The following is a 26,653-nucleotide window of genomic DNA, read 5'->3' on the forward strand; positions in this document are numbered from 1 at the left end:
TTAAATTCAATTGAAATCAACCGTCAATCTATTACAACCTAATACATGCCAGGTACCACACCAGGTGTTAAGATACAAAGGCAAAAACTGAATAGGTCTTGCTTTCAAGAAGTTTATGTTCTACTGGGGGAAAGATAAGTAACTATAAAGTACATATGAAGTTCTTTTAGAGTTCTTAGAATCATGAATTTCAAGCTGGACCTTAAAATATATCTAATCCAATTTTTATAGCTGAGAATTTTCATTTTTATACCTGAGAAAACTGAGGTCCAGAGGTTTAAATTATAGCGGAAGATGCTTCAAGTTCATGTCTTTTGATCCCAAATCCAACGCTCTTTCCATTACACCATGCTGACAGCTCCAAAAAATGTTTAATTTCTTTCAGTTCTGTAATAATGGTAGTGTATCATTATTATCATTTTACAGATGAGGAAACTAAGGTTCAAAGAAATTAAACAGTTTGCCCAAAGTCATAGAGGTAGTAAACCTCAGAGTTGGAATTAATGCCTAGAGTAGAACTTCTGCCTCCAAATATAATGTGCTTTCTCCTACACTACATTTCTTCCCAACATGGTCACCCAAATCACTAACACCATAATGGGTGTTTAGTTAATGTTGATTAGACTGTATTGGATTCATTCAAGATTTCATCCAGAATGGAGTCCCTTTTGTACTAGGCATACAGCACTGAACCAGAGTGGACATAAAGAAATTTAACTTATTAAGTCCATAGCCTCCCTATGATGTCTCGTCTGACCATGGCCTACCTCTGATAGTCAGAGGATTTTCTAGGTATTGAATCAGTTCTGGATACCTTGACATTTCAAATCTATTGGGAGAGGCTGGGGTTATTTTGTAAGCCATATCCATTTAGGATCAAAATCCTGAGGGGCATTCAAACTGGTCCAATGCCAGAATTTCTATCCCTAAAGTCTAAATCTTAGTTTTCCGTTCTGTAAAATGAATAGGTTGTATTACATCATTGCTAAGATGCCTTTAGTGTAAGACACAAGGATTATTAGTCCAACCTGCAATTTTCTCAGTAAAAGATATTTGGAATTAATCTGACAGGTTCTGGAGTCCCTAGAGGTAGGAGGGGGCAATGAAACAAGATTGTTTTGTGACCTGGAAGAAGTAATACAGATGACTTGGTACTTCCTTCTGATGTTGGATCATTTTACCTACAGGCTCAGGGGAATATCAGGTCTCCTAGAAAACAGTGTAGGGACTCTCTTTTTCTTCTGTTGTTTTATGTGTGAAGGACCTATTTATCCCAAGATATCATAACACTGATAGATGTATGATTTGGAATAGTACTGGGAAGTCACCCAAATCCTGGTCATAAATCATTGGAAGATTACCTCTGAAATAACATGGCATCACTCCCAAAGTGGTGTGTCCTAGCAATAGCTCACTTCTAGGTGCCTAAAGTGTTCATTATCCTCAGATAAAATGACATTCCTAGGTAAGGCCTTCATCGGGAACTGACACAGAGAGCTCTAACACTCTCTTAAATGGCAAACATGGTGCCTCAAAGAAACAGCTTCAAATGCAGTTCTATCCCTTCTGATTGGAGGGCTAGAGGGCAAAACATTAAACTCCTCCAAAACCTTCCTTTATAAAGGGCTCCCAACCTTTCAGGTAACTCGATTTTCCATCAGAAACTCAGCTTAGCTTCAACTCCACTGGAACACTGGATACTGCTCCTTTCTCAGGTTCCTGTCTTCCTACATTAGATTGGAATCTCCTTGAAGGCAAAGACTGTCTCTTTTTCTTCTTTGTATCCCCACTGCTTAGTATATATAACATTCTGTCATAGAAGCATCTAATAATTGTTTGTTAAATTTATTGAGTATTCTTTGGGGTTAATTATGACCCAAATGATAACTAACATCAGTGATGAGTTCCATGTGAGGGATGAAAAAGGTAGAACTTTCTTGTAGGTGAACAGTTTAGTCCAGGAGTGGGGAACCTGCAGCCTCAAGACCACATGTGGAACTCTAGGTCCTCAAGTACAGCCCTTTGACTGAATCCAACATTTCAGTTAAAAGGTCACACTTGAGGACCTAGAAGGCCATATGTGGTCTCGAGGCCACAAGTTCCCCTTCTGATAGTCCATAGCATCGTATTCCCCATATTCATGTATATTCCTCATATTCAAGAATATTCCCCATTATAGTCCATAGCCGAAGAGACTTCAAGTTCATGTCTTTTGATCCCAAATCCAACACTCTTTCCATTACACCATGCTGCCAGCTCCAAAAAGTGTTTACTTTTATTCTGTGATAATGTAGTATGTTATTATTATCATTTTAAAGATGAGGAAATTAAGGTTCAGAGAAATTAAATGATTTGCCCAAAGTCATAGAGGTAGTAAACCACAGAGCTGATATTGCTGCCTAGAGTAGACCTTCTGACTCCAAATATAATGTGCTTTCTCCTACACTACACTTCCTCCCAACACGGTCACCCAAATCACTAGCACCATGATGGATATTTAGTTAATGCTGGTTAGACTGGATTGGACTCATCCAAGATTTCATCCAGAGTGGGGTCCCTTTAGTATCAGGCATACGGAACTGAACCAGAGTGGACACAGCAGAGAGGACACAGTCCATAGCATCATATTCAGTCTTCATCAACTTCCCTTATGCAATTCTTGCCACTTTAAGCAAATTTTAGCAGCAGTAGTAGTTACCAACAATTACTAAAATGCTAAAGTGTTCCTGGATGTGGATGACATTGAGGCTGAGTAGTGGTCTTCAGACAGGAGAGAAAGAAGAGGAGAGAATGGTGGGGGGGGAAGAAGGAAGGAAGGAAGGAAGGAAGGAAGGAAGGAAGGAAGGAAGGAAGGAAGGAAGGAAGGAAGGAAGGAAGGGAGTGAGGGAGGGAGGGAGGGAGGGAGGGAGGGAGGGAGGGAGGAAGGAAGGAAGGGAGGGAGGGAGGGAGGAAGGAAGGAAGGGAGGGAGGGAGGAAGGAAGGAAGGGAGGGAGGGAGGAAGGAAGGAAGGAAGGAAGGGAGGGAAGGAGGAAAGAGGGAGGGAGGGAGGGAGGAGGAAGCTATTGCTCTCAAGGTGCTTAACATTTTCATAGAATTTAGAGCTGAAAAGGAACTTTGAAGTCATCCAGTCCAACACTCAAATTTTGTGAATGAGGTAGATAAGACTTGGAGAGGTCACACTGGCAGGAAGTAATTGGGAGTTAAACCCAGGTCTTCTGCCTCCCAGTCCAGTGATCTCTCCGCTGTGTCATGCTTCCTATTTTCCTATTTTTGGCAGTCTGAGTCCAAATGAAGTATAAGATTGGTTCAGGTTTGGAGACTTATTTTGATTCTTGGACTTTTTTTTGATTAAGCAGTTTTAAAAACTCTACAGATAAGATTTTAACTTGTTCCCAATGTGTTTATTTGTCTGATTGTTTTTCAGTCTTTTATTTCTAATAGGTTAGAGTCATTTTGGCTTCATGGTTTGCATTTGATTAAAGTCCCTGAACCCAGATTCATTTTCCTCTAACAATCCTTTCCCTGCACGAAGGAAGCTAAATTATATCTTTTTTTCACTCCAATCACTTGCCAAATGCAGTTGATTTCATCACATCCTATCTGTCCCTTCCTTAATATTCCCACTGCCAACAACTTGGTCCAGAGCCTCACTATTCCTCTCCTGACTGGCATCAATCTCCTAACTGTGCTCCCTGCCTTCAATTCCCAATCCTCCACCTCCAAGCTATCTGGTATACAACTAGCGACTCAAGTAATGTCAATCAGTAAACTTGTATTAAGTGCCTACTGTGTGCCAGGGTCTGTGCTAAGTGACTATCCTAGAGCATGATTTTAATCATGTCATTGTGAATTCTTCTCTCCTCCCAAGAAAAACCCAGATGTATTTTCAGTGACTTTGCATAGAATGACAACAAAAATAACCACATTAATGGTTAGCATTTGTGTAGTACTTTAAGGTTTGCAAAGTGTTTGCTTTACGATATTATCCCCACAGCAACCCTAAGTGGTAGGTGCTATTATTATTATTCCCATTTTATAGGTTAGGAAACTGAGGCAAGCAAAAGAATAAGTGACTTACCTAGAATCACACAACTAGTAAATATTTGAGGTAAGATTTGAACTTTTTCTACTAGAAAAGCACAGAAACTTTTCCCTAACAATGAAATTCCTGGAGTTGAATGGCTAAACCAAAATCTCCCAGAAAAAATTGCTTTCTGCCCTGTGAAAATTTGAAAAAAGAATTGCTATTGTCAGTTGCAGGCGTGCCTCCTTCTGTGACCTTCAGTGAGATCTTTTTGCCCAAGCAGATGTTCAGAAGAAGCATTCTTGTGTTTGCTTCTTTGTAATTTTTTGCAAATATAAAGAACAGTAATATTTTTCTTTAAAAGCCATTAAATTTCACTTATTTATTTGCAATAAACCAAAATTGGTACCTATGAACTGGAAGTTTTTATTGTTTGTTTCTACACGTCTGTATTATGGAGGAAATGCAAAGATGACTTTTAGATTGTGCATGATTTACATTGCCCACGATAGTTTTCAGCTTCATGGAGGGTAATAAACTTCTGTTGAACTGACCTGAGCTGAAATGAATTGAAATTCTTGAAGGCAATTTTTAGCCTGATGATGGAAAAAGGTCCCTCATCTCTGTTCTATTGGAATCCAATTGTAAAGCGCCATCTTGTGGCAACGTCTTGGTAATGGGTTTCCCCCAGTCCCTATCTTGTGTGTTTTTCTATTCTCAAGAATAAAATTATATGAAGGCCCTATTCACAAAGATAATGAGCTACAGGTAAGAGTTGTTCCGGCAGCTTCAGTTCACATAGCATGAAATTTCTCTTTCTTGTACCTCAAATACTAAAGTCCGTTTCAAGTTTGAATTAATATGTGTCAACTAGGTATATAGATATACATATACGTATATAGATAGATAAATAGATATCTATACATACACACACACTCACACGCACACACACACATATATATGTATATATACATATATATGTATACATATATACACACATATATAATCTTATTACATAATCCAAAGGAAAGAATCCTGAAGTGGGAAGGAGGAAAACAAGGTTTAAGTCCTGGCTTTGTCTTTGCCATAATAGTGATATAGCCATAGCTAATATATTTATGTTCTCTGTAACTTGTTTTCATCATCTGTAAAATGAATGATCTATGTCCCCTTTCCACTTTAAGAAGTAGTCATAGGTCATTCTGTGCTTTATCTTAATAATCTAGAGATGATGGTAATAAAAGAAAATCAAGGTGGTCATTTAAGAGAGAGTGATTAGAATCTTGGGAAATTAAAAAAAATCTATGAAAAACGGATACCTCTCTTAGAGAAAAGATACAGACCTGGACAAAAGAGAAAAAAGGAGCTTTTGAGATCATATTATATATATACATATATACATACGCCATTAGGTACAGAAGTAGACAGATTTTTTCCTCTTGATTAAATCAGCTTCTAAAAAGTATTCCCTGTAAGGACTGAGAAGTCTGGCAATTAAAAAGGTCTAGAATGTAGAAAAGTTTATTTAGAGGGGCTAGTTCTGAAGGGAGGGTGCATGCTGGCACAGAAACATCATTCTTGAAGGTCTGCTTGCCATTTAGACCTCAGCATGGCAAAAATAAACTCCTTATTCTTCTGCCCCTAAGGTCTTCCTTTGCTCTTTCAGAGTTAGTAGCTCTTCCATTCATCTCATCCTGAAATTATTCACATATGGCATTATTTTGTTTTAACATGCTGTTCTTATCATTTCTAACCTCATACTAAATAAAGGCCCTTGATAATCTGAGCTCACCCACCTTTCCAGGCTTACCACCTGTTAATCTTCCAGATGAAACCTCTCAGCCCCAGGCAAACCAATCTTTTCATTATCTTTACTCAAATCCAGCTCTCCCTCTGGAGTCTCACCTTTGTACCTACTCATGGTTTTTTGAGATTCAGAATGGGGCAAATTGAAAGCACAATGAATTTAGAGTCAGAAGAACTGATCTCAAGTCCTGATTTTTCCCCTACTGTGTGACCATGTGTAAGCAACAGACTCTCTGAGATTGAAAATGTTTAGAATAATTCTGTATTATTTATCTCAGAAATTTTGGGAAAAGCTTTTTGTAAGTTTGTAAAGTGCCATATACATGTGAGTTGTCATAATTATCCCCCAACTTTCTAAAATACTCTTTCTTTTTCCTCTATCTAAAAAATATTTTAACCATCACTTGGTCATTGGAGTTTTTTCCCCAAAGGAGATGGGGTAAGAGATGTAGAGGTTGTAGGGGTAGGCATGCAAAAGAAAGGAGGGCTATCTATTTTTAAATGCAGACAAGAAACAGAAGGCAGGCCAGAAAGAAATACAAATGGGACAGGTTTGAATGCTACAGGCTGAACTTCTATATATGTAAAAAGAAAAGCAAGCTGTTCATAACAGAGACCTGCAATTTCTTGGACAATCCTCCTTTTCTGTTCTATTGTGTATGTCCATTTTATTTGGCATTTGTTAAATTCAGAATCAGAATAAAATAGAAAAAAAAATTACATATTCTTGCTGACCCGACTCAAATTTTACTTCACCAGGAAGCCTTCCCAGATGGCCCTACATGAAAATACTTGGTCCCTCTTTTTCTCTCCTATAGAAAATATTATTTACATCACTCAGATAATACTTAGCTTACAACACTGGGCAGCATGTGGGTTCTTTCTCTGTGTGTATGTGCGTCCACTCCAAAACGAAACGGGTAAATTTCTTGAGGCCAGAGTTCATATTTTATGCTTTTTTTAATATGACCTTGATGTCTTGTGCATAGTAGGCAGCCAATGAATGACTATTGATTATTTAAAAAACTGCTGATTATTTAAAAGAATAGTTAAACTATTCCAGTGTTAAACTGCACCAAGACTCTTGGGATGCCCTATATATTTAAGGTTGAAAAAAATGCTGTACATACATTGTCTCATTTGATTCTCATAATGATTCTGTGAGATAAGTGCTACACTTGTTATTATCATTATTTTTATTTTTATCACCGTTTCTTTTTTGTAGATGAGCAACTAAGAGACTTAATGTGACTTGTCCAGATTCTCTGCCCTTTTGTGCAGCCCAACTCTCATTCAACTCTGTTTGTATCTTTAGCCTTTGGAAATAATTCCTTCCCACTCATCCTTGCAGCTAACTAACATCCTTTCCTTTGTTTTAGTCATTTTTCATCTGAACCAAGATTGTTATCCCCTGTGAATATCATCTCCTTTTTTAATCTGTCATGCAACTTTTAGCAGACTACACTGACTACTTATGCCAGAGATTTTTATTTTCTGTAGTGGTTATTGTCTTTTTCTTAAAATACTTTCCTTTGCTCTTGATAATAGCAATTTACTCAGTCTAGTTATAAATATTTGTTAAACTTCTGTATGCAAAGCACTGTCCTCTGCACTGGAAAGGATGGCCATTACATTGTTAATTAAGGTACTTCCAGATCAAAATTTCAAATTCTACACAGAACAAACACATAGTAAAATATCTACTGATATCACAAATATAATGTATATTATAAAACTTGCCCCATTACAAAAAGAAAACTAGCCATATTACAAAAAAAGGAAAAAAGCCTTCTTTTCTACAATTAGTATTATAATTATTGTCATTTATGTTCAGAATATTTGGGATTTCTTTAGGAACTAAAGATAGTACACATTGGGAGAAGCTTGAATTACACTGCTTAGGTGTCAGTAGCTCAGATCAACAGAACCCATGTATTTTGTGAGCACAATATATGTATATACATATTTTCATGATTTCATGTTTCATTATGGGTCCTCTGGAATTGTGATGATTGTGTTCAGAGTTCCTAAGTTTTTCAAAGTCTTTCTTATGCACAAAGTATATATACACATATACTTTATGTGTATGTATGCATGTATGTAGTTTGCATGTATATGTATTTTGTGTGTATAGATACACATATATGTACTTTATATGTGTATATATACATATATATATTTGATATGGTCAATACAAGACTTTATTTCTCTTGAATATACATATTTGTAACAGGGATTTGTTTTTCTTGCTTTCTCTATGGGTGATAGTAAAGGGAGGCTGAAGAACAGAAGTCAGATCTTCATTTTTTAAAAAAAATTAATTAAAAAACAAGAATGCAAGAGTTCAAGTAACATAAGTCAGCAGACTAGGGAAGATATTTTTGATTTTCACCTGAAGGTAGCCATTGAAAGAAATAGAACCGGAACCACACTTATGATTTCATTAGTATAGGAAACTCCGAGGTGAGGAAACTCCTACTAATGTGCTTTGTGACCTCCTCTGAAACTCTTAGTCTTTGAAGATTAAATGACTTGCATGTGTCAGAGGTAAAGAGCTGAACGCTGGTCTTCCTGGCTTTTCAGCTATCTCTCTACCCACTGTGCCATGCTCCTTCTCTAGGAATTGAAAAGAGTGTATAAAAGGCAGTTTCATTTAAGAAATCATTTGTGGTCATCTAAGAACAGACACATAGTCCAAGTGGAACCTGAATGTGTTATTTTATCCTTTAGGCTGTGCTGGAAAGAACCCTGGCCTTGAACCGAGGAAGATATAAGTTCAAATCCTTGTTATTGTTTTGCCCAGAGTAACATAACTAGTATGTGTCTGAGGTCATATTTGAACTCAGCCCTTCCTGAGTCCAGGCCCAGAACTCCATTCTCTGTGCCACCTAGCTGCCCCATGAACTGTATGACTCTGGGCAAATAAAATTATTTCACTCTGCCTCAGTTTCCTCATTTGTAAAAATACTCATTGTACCTCCCTTACAGAGCTGTCACAAGGATCAAGTAAGACTCCAATTGATGCCAATTATCATTATCATTACTATTTTATACACTGACAAGAGTAAAGACACTACTAAGTAGTGTCCAAATCCATGGTAATTTCTAGCTCCTCTTCTTTCATTGCCTCTTGAGTGGTATGGCTTCTTTCCATGATATCTGGACCATGGGAGATGAGTTCTGTCTGTATCTTGCTCCTAGAGTGATCTCTGTGTTGCTCCAACTAGTCTTTGTCTGTGATTAGCAGGAGTGAGCTGGGAATATTACTTAGGTCAAATAGATCACAATAGGAATTTGCCGTTGATGAAACAAGGCCCTGGGTACTGTAACTTTAGCGTGTGTTTGAAAGTAGACTTCTGAGGCATTCCTTCTCCAAAATCTCAGTGAAGCCTCAGAAAGATGAGGCAATTAGCAGACGTTAAGCAATACTATGTCCCTTTGAAGCTCTAGAAAGGAAACCAAACCAAGAGAATAAATACGTCTTCTGGGAGACTAGAAGACAGAGCACAGCACCAGTGTGTTTAGGACCAAAGTGAAGGTCTATCAAATAGTGCTAGTGTCTTACTTTTCTCATAGCTGTGTGATCTAAATATTCCTTCTGTTCTCTTGAGTGTCTCCATCCAGTAGCATTACCCACATGAACTTCGTATTCCTTAATACTTGAATGATTCTTATTTTCATCATGTTAGGTACACACAATCCCTCAAAACAATCATCAAAAACAGTCATCAAAACTTGCTGTGGCCAAAAACATATCTCTGTGTGGCTAGCCTGGTGGTGAGCCCCTACAGATTTAGTTGATAAACTACACTCACATAATTATTCCACTGCCAAGCCTGCCTTTCCCTTCAGTAGAAGTTGCCAGACCTTGCCATTGACACAATTCTTGACAACCAAGGGTCACCTTCATGCCATCATGTGTCCAACAAGACTTTCAGTAGATGTAATTCTTATTTCTCATTAAAGAGCAAGACAAGGGGGCCCTGAAAGATCATAAAATATGACGGGATTTGTTGCAACCTTGCTCCATCAAGTGGGATGTGTGCTCAGACTAACATGAAAGGAAGAAGCACCATGATCACTATTTGACCATCTTCCCCATTAGCAAGCTCCATGAGGGCTGGCACTGTTTTCATGTTTCGTTGTATCTCTAGCAGAATAGTGTGTGCATCACAAATGCTTAATGATTCATTCATTCATTGATTCATTCATTCATTACAGCAATGTACTCATAGTGAGTGAGGTGGGCTGAGGAACTAAGAAATTCTAAAGAATAACAATCGTGATGGATTTGAGCTGTGGGCTGTTGGGAAATGGTAGACAGAGCAGAATAGAACTTAAAACTCAGGAGAGGGATTGTTTTGAGACTGGTTGTTTTTCAGCAAAGATGAGTCAGATGGAATCATATAAACAACATCTGAATACTGCAAATAGTAACTATAGCTACCAACTTGGTGGTGGCAAGAAGGGCTGTTGGCTTTTCCAAACCCACCAGTACATGAATGTTGTTGTTACCCTCACTACTTTCAGATCCAAAGATAAAGGCTACATATGTGTATGCCCTCATTATAATGATCTGTATCTACTGCACAAATACACACAGGATTTGTCATTTCATATGTTTGGAAAATTCCTGGCATAGAAACTCTCCTACCAACCATGTCTCCACCTGTTTATGACTTAATGGGATGACAGGTCATAGATTTAGGGCCACAGGGAAGCTGAGAGACTATCTAATCCAGGGGTTTTTAACACTGATTGTGACCATTAGATTGGGAGCTCCTTGAGGGCAGGGACTGTCTCTTGCCTCTTTTGACATCCCCAGCGTTTATCTCTGTGCCTTGCATGTAGTAGATGCTCAATAAATGTTTATTGACTTACTGTCATGGACCACTTTGGTAGGTCGATGAAGACAATGAAACCTGTTTCAGAATAATGTTCTTAATGCATAAAATAATACATTTTCAAAGGATTCAATTACATTTAATGATATTCAATTTTATTAAAATATTACCAAAATGTTTTTAAAATAAATTTTTAAAAACAAGCTCACAGACTCCCCAAGTTCAGAACTCCTGATCTTGCCTAACCTCCCCTCATTTTACAGAGGAGGAAAGTCAAGTCAAAAGAAGCCAAGTGACTGGCCTAAGGTTACAGAGACAGGCCTTGAGCCCAGGGCCTCCATTTCCAATGTCAGGGTTCTTTCCATTATCCCAGTGGCGGATAAATCTTATTGCTACTCAAAATGCATGGAGGTCACATAACTTCCCCAGGCTCACAAAGTACATGTCAGAGGTAGAATTTTAACCTGCAGCTATCAAAAACACTAACCCCCACTCTCTATCCTCAATGCCATCTGGCATCAGGGCTCTAAGGTGATGAAGAATCTTCTTAACAAGCTTGAAAGGGCTAGAGGTGGAGGGGGCAACAGAAGTTTCTTAGTAGACTGTGGTAGATTGTCAGCAACTTCTTCAGGTAAGATATACATATGAGAAACATGTAGTTCTCCCTTCTTAAGGTGGGAGGAGCCGAAATATAACATTGGTCTCATCTGTGCCCACTGAGTCATAACCATCTTCAGACCAACCTTCTCTTTCCTTTGGCTTTTCATAGAAGCATTAGTAGGGCCTTAGCTCCTTCCGAAGAGAACACAGATGAGTGGAATGCCACCGGCTAGCTTCTTCGAAGAACAAAAATGCAGAAGGCCAGGAGAGGTATTTCAAAGATGTTGTTAAAGTGTCTAAAAATAGGGCCCAGTCACAGCAAAGCTATTACGGCTCGAACATCTGTCCTTCCTGATTTCTTCTACTAGTAACCGGTCAGTCACTTGGACAGAGGCTATCCAGACCCAGGCTTGACATGTGGTATGTGGTCTGTGAGCAAACCTGACACTTCATGGTCCCTGAGGAGTCTCCTGTTGTGATTTTTTACCCTTTTCTACACGGGTTCTTAACCCAGAGTCCTGAACTTGGGTTTCTAGGTTTTCGTTTCATCGTTTATGTTGTCATCCAGTTGTTTCAGTCATGTCTGCATCTTTGTGTTCCTATTAATGTTATGTAACCATATTATAGTGCAACTGCTTTCCTTTGTAATCCTATGCATTTCATGGGCATTTTAAATATTCATTCATGGTAGGGTTCAGTAGGCTGCACCAGACCATCCCAGGGGCCCATGACCCCAAAAGTTAACAAGCCTTGTTCTATTTTGATCGGTTTTCAGATAGCCTTACCTAGGGTTTAAAGTGAAAGGTTAAGATTGATTCACTTTCTAAGGGGAAAAATAAATAACTACAGCCATCTGACTCCCTTTATCAAAAAGAAAATTCCTCTAGGCCTTTTGAGATCCTTTGTTGGGAGAAGACACATATACCCATACATACAAAGATATAAAAAGACAAAAAGTGTGCACTTTCCTTGTTGGGTTTGCAGCTTGGCAGGTGGTGGTTAGTGAGTCTGTACTTGTAGCCTGGTCTCATGAGTGGAAGACCACACTTGTTCTCAAGTTGTCTGGTTCTTGATTTCTCTAAGAGCAGGGTATACCTGCTGGAGTTCCTAAATACTTTATACTGGAGCAACTCTAACTCAGTTTATGATTTAAGAAGACAAAGGTGCCACTCAGCAGTCCCTAAGGAAATTTTTAGCTGATCTCGCCCTTATTTGTCACCACCAGACTCCCTTTTCTACCTAGTGAACAACCATGTTATTAAGTATTTGTAAGACATAAAGCATTATCTAAGACATTAAATGGGGCCAAATTACAAAAGCTGTAGAAGACATAAGGATTTTCAGTTATTACAGGGCAAGAACTGCTTCATTAGGGGCATTATATCCCCTGCATCTAGGACAGTGCCCGGAATATAATAGGTAGCTGTTTAATAAACACTGGTTGCTTGATTGCTTAATGGTCTAAAAAGGACTTCCACATCATTGATTCTAACACCCTCATTTTTCAGTGTTGATGAAAACCAGACCCAGAGATATGAAGAGACTTGCCAAAGGTCATGTAGGTGATCAGTGGCAGATCTGAGACTTGAACCCATGCTTTCTGAATTCAAATAATGATAATCGTAACAGGTGTTCATTTGACCCTACCTTACAAGGTAGGCACTCTAGGCATTTTTATCCCCTTTTCACAGATGGGGAAACTGTAGTTCAAAGGTTAAATGACAATACATTTTGGAGACAACATTTGAGCCCAGGTCTTTCCTAACTTTGAATTCAGCACTCTTTTCAGATTCTAGAATCTATGTAGGTCATTTTATGCTTTATTTTGACAACCTGTGAATGAGGATAAAGGGTGGAGTGTCAATTTAAGAGAGAGGAATTGTGCCTTGAAAAATTAAAGAGATAGGAAAACAATTACAGATTTCTTAGAGAGAAGAAAGGGAGATTTGAGAAAGATTTTGTTTAAATGTGAGGCTACGTTGTACACTGTCTGCAAGGCCAGTGTTCTCTCTGTATGTAATAATGAAACATCCATCAGGTAGTGTTACCTTATTTATATATTATGTTAGTGTGTATTATTAGATTGTGATTTTTCCCTTTGTGTGTAGAATTAAGAAGCCTTCATCTGGTCAGATATCCACATTGTTGGATGGATCCTCTTTCCTCTTCCCTCCTTCCTTCTTGCCTCCTGCTTCTTTCCTTCCTTTCTTTCTTTTTGAAGTTTTCTCAGGCACTGCCTGGTACCTATTTTAAGGCTAGAGAAACTAATGAGATGAATGATAAATAAAGCCAAGGAGGGGGAGGGGAGGGACAGGCAGGAATCAAATTAATTTTTGAAAGTGTTTTTTCCCCTCTCCATGACCTTTGGTTATATGTTCTGGCTTGAATCAACCCAGACAAAAAATTTTCTCTCTGGCTGGCAGAGCAGAGCTAGCTTTCTCAGACAGTGGCTCCTCTCATCTTTCCATTCACTCTCTCTTGGTCCCTGCTAATGAGCCCCGCTAATGTTTCTCCTAGGACCTCATCTTCTGTGAGCACAGTGAACTCACTCCAGAGGAGTTCCAAATGCTCACCAGTCAGAGCTGGCCGTTGCTGTCTAAAGTCAGCCAAACTGCTTGCTCTCCTTTTCTATCGCTTAAAAGTTGACCGATATCCTTTTAGTATTTGCGTATTAGTTTTCTGTTCTATTGGGAGGACAGAGTAGTAGCATGGTATGTGGGAAAGGATGCCAAACTGGGGGCCCAGAGACCTAAGGTCTCATCCTAGATCTTCCTAGAGCTATAGGGCTCTGGGCACATGATTTAAACTCTTGCCTAGCCTCAGATCCATAAAAAGAAAGTGTTGGAGTAGGTGACTTCTAAGACAGCATGGTACTATGAAAAGAGAGCTTGATTCAGAACCAAAGGACCTGGTGGGGTCCCAGTCTCAGCTCTGCCTCTTACTACCTCTGCACCCTTTGGGCAAGTCACTTAGCCTCCCAATGTTTCAGTTCTTTATGTGTAAAATGAGGGAGTTGGATTACATAGCCTCTAAGATTTTTATAGCTTTAAATCCATGGTCATCATAGGAGTCTATACTTATGTTACCTTAGACAGGAGCTAGGCAGTACAGTGGATAAAGCACCAGTGCAGGAGTCAAGAGGACCTGAGTTCAAATCTCACATCAGACAAGTTGACACTAACTGTGTGACCTTGGGCAAGTCACTTAATACCAATTGCCTCATCCTGAGTCACCTCCAGTCATCCTGATGAATCTCTGGTCACTGGATTCAGATGGCTCTGGAGGAGAAGTGAGGCTGGTGACCTGCACAGCCCTCCCTCACTCAAAACAAAGTCCAGTGCAAGTCATGTCATGATTTCTCTGATGGCATGGTCTTCTTCAGCAACAAAAGATGAACACACACACCTTGGATAACTCACTTAATCCCTCTGAGCTTTGGTTTCCTCATCTGTAAAATGAGGGGATTGGTCAAGGTGAGCTCTATGGTCCCTTTTCAGTATACTTCAGTCAACAAACATTTATTAATTGCTTACTATGTTCCAGACACTAAGAACGGCAAAAAAAAAACCCCATACAAAACAAAACAACAGTCCTTGCCCTCAAGGAGCTTTTATTCAAATAGGGGAGGCAATATGTAAGTAACTATACACATACGTGATATATACAGAAAAGATAAAAGATAATCAGAGGTTTCCTATGGAAGATGACCTTGGAGCTAAGACTTGAAAGAAGTCGGGAAAGCTAAGAGGTAAAGAGGGAGAACACCCCAGACATTGTCCCTTTCAGCTCTAACATTCCACGAGGATGTGGTAATCAAAGTACAGAGTTAAATATTCAACTTCTAAATACAAAGAAAACCACTGACCTCCTTTTAGGTAACCAAAAGAGACATTATTTTAAACAGGTAATATCCCATTATAACTAATACCATTATAAAGAGAAGTTTTATATAGCAAAGCTATTTCCATGTTCTGACAGATGGCCCTTGGAAATTGCTTTGCTGATCTGCTTACAACAGACGCTTTAAAATATCTGCGTATCACAAATACTCTCCCTGCTCCCTATCCACGTAGCTATCATTCTTTATAATGAAAGGATCCGACTGAGGGCTGTTTCTATTTTGTAGGCAGGAAGACAGTTAGCATGAGCCAGCTGATCCTTATATATGTAGCTAAAGTCTTGACAAATTCTTTTGTTTTACTGTTAATATTTATGGTTCAAATATGTCAGCCACCTGAAAACAATAACATTCCAAAAATGTCTTATCTCCCCTCCCTGCACCCCAAACAAATATTTATTAAAGCACATGTGTTAGACATTGTGTTAATCACTGGAAATTTTGTAGAAGGTGCAATAACAAAAAAAAGTCCAAGAATGCAGAAAAGGAATAAGATGGGTCAGAGAAAGAGGGACATTTCAAAGATTCTCAGAGTTGGAAGAAACCTTCCAGGCTCATGTAGTGCACTGCATTCTCTGAACGGGGATGCCCTTTTCAAAAATCCTAACAAGTTCCTCAGTGTCCACTTGAAAACTTCCACAACAGAAGAACCCACTACTATAATTCATTCTACTTTGGAGTAGCTCTTATCCCTAGGAAGTTTTTCCTTTATGTCAAGCCAAAATCAGGCATTCTGCAATGTCTACCCATCACTTCGAGGTCTCATTTCTAGATCTGAGAACAAGTCTATTCCCTTAATACTTCAAGACATTAGTGAAATCCAGATTTCCCGTCCCATCTTGTTGAATGTACCTTCTGATAGACTACACCAGGGGTCAGCCAAATATGTTCCATAAGCCAAATTCAGTCTGACAGCTATTTTTGTACAACCTGGAAAGATAAAAATGAAAAATATAAAACCCATTCTTAGTTTTCTGGGCTACACAAAAAATAGGTGGGGCTGGATTGAACTGTAGTTTGCTGAACCCTGGACCACATTGTCTACCAGTTTAGAAGTAAAGGAACCCCTAACAGTAGTAATATTTGTTATTCTTACTTTCAGACTTTTTTCTTTTCTTTTAAATCTTTTCTAGAAATAACTCTGAGACCATTTCTTTGTTCTCCCCTCAGTGAGGAGAGGAGGGGAAGCTAGAAAAGTCCACTTACTTATGATGTATTGTCAAAGCATTGCTAAGTACAAAGGACATTCTTTGTTCAATATTCATGGGCATTTAATGCAAGAAAATCATAACATTGGGAAAAGTCTTACATCAATTTGCAGAGCTAGTATACTGTACTGTTTAATTTATAGTCTCCTGATGATGATACACACTAGTGACCTATTTAATGAAACTCTAAGTGACCAGATGCTTCCAGTACAATGTGAGCTCAAACTTGTGAAATCATGACTGTACTAACATACCCTTTGAGTGCTTGATAAATCCTAGACCTGCTTATTGGACACATCATGAATGACATCAGAGACCTGAGCAGTGTTCAGGCCTCCCTTGAGCAAAACACACCTAATGGGTGGTCATGCCAGTACACTTGGAGAGGGGTCATTTCAAAAACTGTAACCTCAGTGTAACATTAAAACTTTAAGCAGACATCATGTCAATTTTTTCCAGTTATAGATAAATAAAAGGCAATGTTTACAGCCTAGGAAAAGGGATAGGATCCACAAACTATAATATTAATTCAGGGGTCATCAGAGACTTTAAAATCCATATAAAGGGTATGCAAATATAGGGAAGAGCCTTTCTCCATTCATTCATTCATTCATCTAATGAATATTGATTGTGGCCACTATGAACAAACTCCTGTAGCAACTAGGCTATCAGGGATATATACATCATTATTTAAATAGATCTGTGCTATCACCAATATGGCTACTTCTTTCATTGGAGAAGATCCCAATTTATCCTTCCCTTTTCATCCTGTGCAGGTATTGACCAAATCTGGATAGGCCAAAAAGCCCACTCAGAGAATCTGCCCAGTAGACTACAGGTCACCAGGGCAGCCCTTGAGCTGTCCACCTGTTTAGCTTCTCTCTCATTGTATGATGACCAGCCTGTCTTCTTTCCTGATCACATGCATCGTTATTGTTATTTCACATACTGTTAAGCTACTTAGGCTTAAAAATATAATAAGATTTTTGTGACCCCCTATATATTTGATACTCTTGTATTTTTGTTATTGTGCAATAACTTGGACATCATATGCACATCAATATGCACACCATATCTTTCTATTGACTCTTGCATATGCCTCACAATTTTAGTTCTTCATAGATTATGGTATGTCATGGTGAGCAATGATACAGCATGACTGGCTAAATTCGGTAGTTTTATACATACATATAAAAATATATATATATATATATATATACACTTGCATATATGTGTGTGTATGTGTATACACACATTTGGTGTCAGAGAGCAATTCAAGATCATTGAAAACATCCAACAATTTTCCCAATATATGACAGCTTAATCTCTTCCTCCTTTCCAATTCTGGAACTGACTCAACGTCCCTTTGAAATGCTTACTAACGACATATGTAATTATATAAGGATGGCCACTATCTAACTGTATTTCATAGTCTAGAAAATAAGCAATTTTCTTTTTTTCTATGTATGTTGTTAGGTTAACATACACACACAAACATATAGATACATGACATAGCACCTGCCCTCAAAGAGCTTACAATTAAATAAATATTAAATGCCTAGTCCACACAGAGTAACACACTAGATGTTGGTTATATAAAAGCAAAACAACAAAACTTCTGAAAGAGACAACGCTTTCAAGACATTTACATCATGGTTCAGGAGAGAAGAAATTGCACTGGTGATTTAAAGTCCTGTCTAGTCTCTCAAACTGTATATAGTTCATAAAATTTGTATTTATGAAATATACCGAGAAAATCACCCAGGTAGAAAAGAGTGGCAAATAACACATAGTCAATTCTTAGTTACTTTTTTCAAAAAATTTGCAGTTTGATGTATTCATTCCAGCATAGCTTTACTTTGTATCTTGGCAAATAGTGCTCAGAAAACGTAAATTAATTAGATTTTAGCCTAAAACCATAATTAGAAAGTGTTTCTTTCTTTCTTTTTTTTTTTTTTTTTTTACAACTTTGCATCCTACATGTCAAAGCTAAACGTAATAATTTTTGTTGGTGGTGATTGTTTGTTTATAAATTAGCTTCTATTTTGGATTACTACACTAATTTTCCCCTTCATTGATGAGGTATCTTCTAAGGTTTCATTTCAACCCTATCCATTATCTTTTCTCTCTTTTCTGCTTTTCTTCTGTGATCTGATCCATTCAGACATCTTTAACTCTACGCAGATGACTCCAAAAATTACACCTCTGGCCATGCCCTAAACTCCAGTACTAGGTCTCTGCTATACATTTCCATGGAGATGACCTATAGACCTGTGAGCAACTCAAATTAAACATGTCAAAATCTGATCTCATTATCTTCCCCCAACAAAACAAAACAACTCCTCCAACTAATTTTCCCATTAAAAAAAATGACTGGCATTCTCTGAGTTACTTTGACTGGAAACTTCAATTACTCAATTCATTTTTAAATTCAGCTTAACAGAAATGCATTAAGTACCTATTATGTGCAAGAGAGGACTATTTTGGGTTCAGGTACTTAGACTTTTCTTGAATTGAACTGAAGAAATATTAGGAAGGCACTAAAGTGGACATGCAGAAGATGTGATCCTCGTCTTCAAGAATCTTTACTACTCCACATACCAAAAGTCTTTTACATTATCCTCTATCCTCTCTACTTTTTCTCCAATCTCTGAAAAAATGGTAGCACTTCTTACTAAGACTAACCCTTTTACTTGTACCCTTGATCCCAACAAGAAACTCGACATCTCAATCACTCTCTCATCTTCAAATTCCTTTGCTGCAGCCTACAAATATGTTCAGATCTCTCCCATCCTCAAAAAAAAAACACTTTTCTTTGATTTTGTTATCTCCCAAGGCTGTCAGTCTGTTTCTTTTTTCCCCTTCTCAGCCAACCTTCTATGGGATCATATGAGATCACAGATTTAGAGTTGGAAAGAAACTCGGAGGCTATCCAATCCACTGCCCTCATTATACAGATAAGAAAACTGAGGCCAAGAGATTATAAATTATGTGGTTAAGGTCAAACAGGGAGTAAAAATCAGAGTCAAGATTTGAACCAGAGTTCAATGACTCATTTCACTGAACCGCTTTCCCAAAGTTCCCTCCATTTCCTCGCCTGTCATTTCCTGATTCACCAAGTTACAAGAGACCCTCCAACCTTATAATTATTTAGCATTTGTTTTGTATATATATATATTGAATTAGTTTATCTATGTATATGTTGTTTCTCCCCAAAAGAATGGAACCCTGTGAAGGTACAGATTATTTTCTTTTATCATCAACACACTGCACAATATCTGTGACACAGGAGTGCTCCATCACTTCGTCTAGCTGCTTTAATATATGTTTGTTGAATTGCATGTCTGTGTTGGCTATATATATATGTGTGTGTATTATATATATCCAGATGTACTCTCTCTCCTAAATTCCAGTATCACATCACAAACTGCCTGCTAGGTATGCCTCTGCCTAAATCCTATCACCATCCTAAATTCAAATCCAAAATCATCTTCCCCCCTTAAGCTCATCCCAGTAGCACCTTGAGGGCAGATACTATTTTTGTATCCTCAGAATATAGTCTGATACTATATTTATTAGTAACCATTGTTACTTAGTAACCATTTGTTCAATTAAATTGAATTCATTCATATAGTCATTCATTCACTTATCCAACAAGCTGTCTAAATAAATGCTCTCTGCTTTCTTCATTCTATACTTCTGTTTAAGCCTGGGAAAGAACTTAGCTTAAAAAGGACCAGTTCTCCCAGTGCATCCAGAGCCATCTCCAGGCATCCTGATCTATATCTTGCCATTGGATCCAGATGGCTGCCGAGAAGAGTGAGGCTGTGACTTTGCACAGTCCTCACTCACTTAAATTCAATTCACTTGCAAGTCATGACATCACCTTCCTGATTCATGGTCCTTTTCATAGGACAAACCATGAAGAAATTCTCACCACCTGATATACTCTTCCCTCAGTCTCTACCAACTGTTATCTTGCCCTTTTCCATATCTTATCTTAATATCTTATCTTCTAGGCTTAGCTCCAGTACTATCAGTTCCATAAATCCTTTCATGATTACCCCAATCTAAATTCCTATTCTCTTTGTGCTAAGCTAGGCTTATGGCACTTTATTCACACTGTTTTATGTACCAGTTATCTCTGTGTGTATTATTTCCCTCACTAAACTAAAAAATTCTTGACTCCAGGTACCTCTTCTATATATCTGTGCTCCACCCATAGTCCCTGACATAGCCCCTTATAAACACAGTAGACATTCAATAAGTACTTAATTAATCACAAATAGATAAGGGTACTAGAAAACTATTAAAAGTGTATAAACTTGCTGGATTTGGCCGCACACACCTGTGATCTCTGCTGGGGAGGCTGAGATGGGTAGATCTCTGGAGAGCTAGAGTTCTGTGCCATAGTAGGGATACAGTCATTTGGATGTCAACACAACGCCAATTTAGTGAGCCCCACATAAGAGAGGAGCACCAGGGTGCCCAGGAAGTTGAGAAAAGGTCAACTCTCTGGCAGATCAACAGTGGGGATGGGCAGTGAGTGACTGCTTTACTACCATTCTGGGCAAGATAGGGAGTCCTATGGGGGGAATGGACAAGATGTGCACAAATTTATGTCCCTAGTTTGTATTTGAGTGTACCTTCTTTGAAAGCAAATGTATTAAAGAAGGAAGTCTCTTACACTGAAAAGCACACTGGATTTGGGACCAGAGAACCTAGGTTTATATCCCAGTTCTTCCACTTTTTCTCTTTGTGACCTTGTGCAAGTCATGTTTACTTTGAGTCTCAGTTTCCTCATCTTTGAAGTTAGGGGGCTGGATAAAACAATCTTCCAGATCCCTTCTAGTTCTAAATCCTATAATCCTACAAGTTCATAGTTTAAAAAAAAAGTCTGTTTTTTAAAAAGCCACATTCCCTAAGGTCTTGGAGCTTAAACCTTCAAAACAGCTGACAGAAATGATTGGTGGACATGATTCTTTTTTTTAATTAAAAAATTATCGTCACTTCCAAATTCCCTCCCTCTCTCTACCTCTCCCCTATCCACTGACAAGACAAGAAAAACAATAACCATTATATGAAGTCCTGCAAAAAAAAATTGTCCACATGGCCATGTTACCAAAAAAAAGTAGGAAAAGTGGGCAAAAGTGCTTTATACACACAAACACATGCACACACTGCTATAAATATTTTTGTGTGTATAGGTCCTTTTCTTTTTTTTAATCTCCTTGAGATACAGAACTATAGTGATATTGCTGGATCAAAAGGTACTCAGAGTTTTATAGCCCTTTGGGCATAGGTCCAAATTAAAATGTTTTTCAGAATATTTGGAACAATTCATAGCTTCATCAACAACATGTTTATTTTAGTGTCTTTCCACATCCCCTCCAGCCTTTGTCATTTTCATTTTCTGTCATGTTTCTTGTTGTTGCACAGTTGTTTTCAGTCATGTCTGACTCTTCATGACCCCATGGACTAGAGCACACCAGTCCTTTCTACCCTCCACCATCTCCCAAAATCTGTCCAAGCTCATGTTTGTTGCTTCTGTGACAATATCCATCTATATCATCTCTTAGCATCCCCTTTTCCTTTTGTCTTCAATCTTTCCCAGTATCAGGATCTTTTCCAATGAGTCCTGTCTGCTCATTATCTGATCAAAGTACTTAAGATTCAGCTTCAGTATTTGACCTTTCAGGAAATATTCTTTATTAATTTAACTATTGATTGATTTGATCTCCTTACCGTCCAAGAGATCCTCAAAATTCTTCCCCAGGACCACATTTTGAAATCACCAACTCTGGCACTCAGCTTTCCTTATTATCCATCTCTCACAGCTCTACATTGCTACCAGAAAGATCATAACTTTCACCATACAGACGTATGTCATCAAGGTGATGTCTTTGCTTTTCAGTATGCTGTCCAGATTTGTCATAGCTTTCCATTTCAAAATCAAGCAGCTTTTAATTCCATGGTTGTAATCACTGTCTGCTATGATCTTTGAGCCCAAGAATATAAAATATAACACTGCTTCCATTTCTTCTCCCTCTATTTGCCAGGGAGTGACTGGACCAGTTGCCATGATCTTAGTTTTTTGTTGTTTTTTTTTTATGTTAAGCTTCAAGTCAGCTTTTGTACTTTCCTCTTTCACTCTCATCAAGAGGCTTCTTAATTCTTCTTCACTTTCTACCATCAGCGTTGTATTTTCTGCATCTCTGAATTGTTGATATTTCTCCTGGCAACTTTAATTCTGGCCTTTAATTCATGCAGTCTAACATTTTGCATAATGTATTCTGCATATAAGTTAAACAAATAAGGTGACAATATATAGCCTTGCCATATTCCTTTCCCCATCTTAAACCAATCAGTTGTTCCATGTTTGGTTCTAACTGTTGCTTCTTGGCCTGCATACAGATTCCTCAGGAGACAAGTAAAAGGACCTGGTATTCCCATCTCTTTGAGAACTTGCCACATTTTGTTGTGATGCACACAGTTAAAGGCTTTAGTATAGTCCATGAAGCAGAAGTATTTTTTTTCTGAAACTCCCTTATTTTCTCCATAATACAGTGAATTCTGGCGGTTTGGTGTCTAACTCCTCTATCTTTTCAAAAACCAGTCTTCTCTTCTAGTAATTCTCAGTTCACATATTGCTGAACCTAGGTTGCAGAATCTTACGTATAATCTTACTAGTATGGGAGATAAGCACAATTGTTCAGTAATTTTGAATGTTCTTTGGCATTGTCCTTCTTTAGGATTGACACAAACTGAGTTTTCCAAATTTGCTGGCATATGGAGTGCAGCACTTTAGCACAGTCATCTTTCATGATTCCATCACCTCCACCAGCCTTACTATTAGTAATGCTTCCTAAGGATCTTGACTTCATTCTCCAAGATGTTTAGCTCTAGATCAGTAACAACACCATTAAGGTTATCAAGGATGTTAAGATCTTTCTTACACAGTTCCCCTGTGTATTCTTGTCACCTCTTTTGAAGCTCTTCTGCTCCTATTAAGTCCCTAATATTTTTGTTTTTTATCATGCTCATTTTTACATAAACATTTGCTTGATATCTCTGATTTTCTTGCAGAGATCTTGTCTTTCCCATTCAGTTGTTTTCTTTTATTACTTTGCATTGTTCATGTTAGCCAATCTGATAGGTGTGAGGTAGTACCTCAGTTTTCATTTGCATTTCTCTAATCAGTAGTGATTTAGAGCATTTTTTTCATGTGACTATTGATAGCTTTGATTTCTTCTTCTGAAAACTGCTTGTTCATATTCTTTGACCATTTATCACTGGAGGAATGGCTCTTATTTTTATAAATTTGACTCTGTTCCTAAATATTTGAGAAATGAGGCCTTTATCAGAGAAGTTTGCTATAAATTTTTCCCCCAGTTTCCTGTATTCCTTCTAATTTTGACTGAATTGGTGTAATCAAAATTATTAATTTTGCTTCCTGTGAGTTTCTCTCTTTCTTGTTTGAACATGAATTCTTCCTTATCTATAGATCTGACAGATTTTCTTTCCCATAATCCCCTAATTTGCTATGTCTAAATCACGTACCCATTTTGAGCTTATGTTGGAATATAGTGTGAGATATTGGTCTGTGCCTAGTTTCAGCCAGACTTCTTTCCAGTTTTCCCAGCAGTTCATGTCAAATAGAGAGTTCTTCCCCCAAAAGCTGAGATCTTTGGGTTTATCAAACCCCAGGTTAGTATGCTTATTTGTTTCTTTATATTGTGCAATTAGGGTATTCTATTAATCAGCCACCACATTTCTTAGGCAGTACCAGATTGCTTCATTATTCTTAATAAAAAGGAAAAGTGTTTAGCTTCCCCTCCTCCTTCAAAACTCCTCTCTAGGCGCCCTTGGGCAACCGAACCTTTCCCATTACCCTACATATGGATTGATTTAACTAGTTGTCCTGTCTACCTTAATTCAGGATTCCCATTGTTGATTCTACAAGATACAAGCAAATGTCAAGCACTTCCTTCTTATAAGCTTGGGTCATTAATAGGGAATTTGTACTTAGAATTTGTGCTTAGAACCCTACTGACAGCACATATTTCCTGCTCATATTGTGCTAACCTCAAGGGAATTTGATTTCTAATGCAATATTCCTCTTTTGACTTTCAAGGGAAAATTATCATTTTCCTTTAAGTAGATTTTTTAAAAGTTTATAATATTTGTAAAAGAATTATTTAGTTATTTGTTTGTTGGGCTGAGTCTTATTTTTAGGATCATGGGACTGATCTGGAAGGGAACCCTCATTTTAATGATAAGGAAAGGGAAAACCAGAAAGATGAAGCAACCTCCTCAAGATTACACTAAGAGTTACCTGCACAGCACTGTTGGGATTCTAACCGAGGTCCTCTGCTTCCCATTAGAGCTTGGATTTGATGGGAACATGGTTCCATTCCTGCAATGAAACTCAATAAGAAAAAGTGTTGATTTACAAAAATTGGTTCATAGCCAACTTCATAGTGGCATATCTGTATTTTTGAAAGCAAGATAATCTATACTCAAACCACATATTATACATTTATTATATGTTGCTAGGTAATTTTCCTTTATACTTTTCATTTTTCCATCTGGTTCTATTGTGACTTTTTCCAAGTGGATTCAATCTATGGATTATAGACTCCTGAATGTCAGCTACTATGTCTATTTAATTTGTTTTAACCTTGGCTAACACATTGTATGCATATGTATGAAATCTGTAGGATCATATATCTAGAGATGAAAGTTCTTTAAGAGATAATCTATTCAGCTCCCTTCACTGTGCTGATGAGAAAACTGAGGCCCAGAGAAGTTACCCAAGGTCACTTAGATAGTAAGGAGTAGTCAGAATTTGAACCCATGTCCTTTTACCCTAAATCCAGTGCCGTTATTATAGTATGAAGATGATGATAATGATGTGATTATTGGATGATAATGATGAACTCCATAATAAATAGTCAGAAATGTTATTTCCTTTGACACAAGTTGGCTTACCAAAACAAATAAATTGCTTATTGAATATCAATTCAACAAACATATATTAAGAACCTAGAATGTATAAGGCATTGTACTGGGCACTAGAGATACAGAAATAAATCTCTGTCCTTCAAGAGCCTATTTGACTGGAAGCATTTATCTGCTGATATGAGAGTTCAATTGAATGATCTGAAAGAGCTTTTGAGGTGGCAGGAGACCTTCATCCCAGTGTAGGTAGCCAAAAACGGTAATACCTGGGCAACCTAAGAGATCAGCCCTTCAAGAAAATGATGGCAAAGAAGATGATCTATATCCCCCAGCACAGAAAGGGAGCTGGGTGGTACAGTCAGTAGAGTACTGCACTGGAGTCAAGAAGACCCAAATTCAAATCTGACCTCAGATACAGGTTGTATGATCCTGGGCAAATCATTTAAATCTCTCTCTGCCACAGTTTTCTCATCTATAAAATAGGGATAATAATAGCCTCTATATCCCAGCAGTGCCATGCAGATAAAATAAGATAATATTTGTAGAGCCTTTTTGCAAACCTGAAAGAGATTTATAAATACTATCATCACTACTGTTTGCTGTTGCTGTTAGAGAATATAGGATAGGACACTGGCGGACTCGGCAGTTCAAGCCTTTAATTAAACCGAGTCATCAGCTCTGACCCGTAACAGCTAGTCATAGATACACTGATAATCACCTTGAATGTCCAGGAACAGAAGGATGTCTATGCCCTTGGAGAAATGAGTCAGTTCCCTAGGTTACATGTAGGGAAGCAATATCCCAGGCCTCCTCCCAAGAAGGGGGTCAAGGCAAGTAGTAGAATGGCAGTGCTGTGGACTCCCCCTAGTATGCCATCTTAAATCCTGTGACCTGACCTGGCAGTGCCAGCAGGCTCAGAATGAGGACCATACCGCAGCACTCTTAAATAGACAGTGGAGCTGTAAGGCAAGAAGGAGCTAGCCAGAGGCAAGAGTCAATTAGATTACTGTCATTCTTAATATACTCCTGGTTACTGGGAGCACACTTTTGTGCATCAGGAGAACTTAACTCAAAAAGGAAAATGCAGGCATTAGCAAACAGAAGCTAACTTGTTCATATGCGTTTCCACTCCTGATTCTTATTTTTTTTCAAATACTCAAAACTTATGTTAATGGAACCAAAACAACAAGGTGATATAATTTCCATAAAAATCATTACTGCTGATTTCTGGTAGAGGAAGAGAATTTAAGAAATTACTGTGTAATTATAAATTTTCCATGTATACAGTATTTTTGTAAATCATGTTAATATT

The 26,653-nt window shown here is 38.0% G+C and overlaps 1 protein-coding gene across 1 annotated transcript in view; it reads left to right on the forward strand.

The window, feature by feature from the left end:
• VIPR2 (vasoactive intestinal peptide receptor 2) overlaps nucleotides 1-26,653 on the forward strand; it is a 141,291-nt gene that overhangs the window by 20,864 nt on the left and 93,774 nt on the right. The gene's annotated exons all lie outside the window — the stretch shown is intronic.

Source organism: Notamacropus eugenii, chromosome 3, assembly GCF_028372415.1.
Source record: "Notamacropus eugenii isolate mMacEug1 chromosome 3, mMacEug1.pri_v2, whole genome shotgun sequence".
Classification (NCBI taxonomy): Eukaryota; Metazoa; Chordata; class Mammalia; order Diprotodontia; family Macropodidae; genus Notamacropus; species Notamacropus eugenii.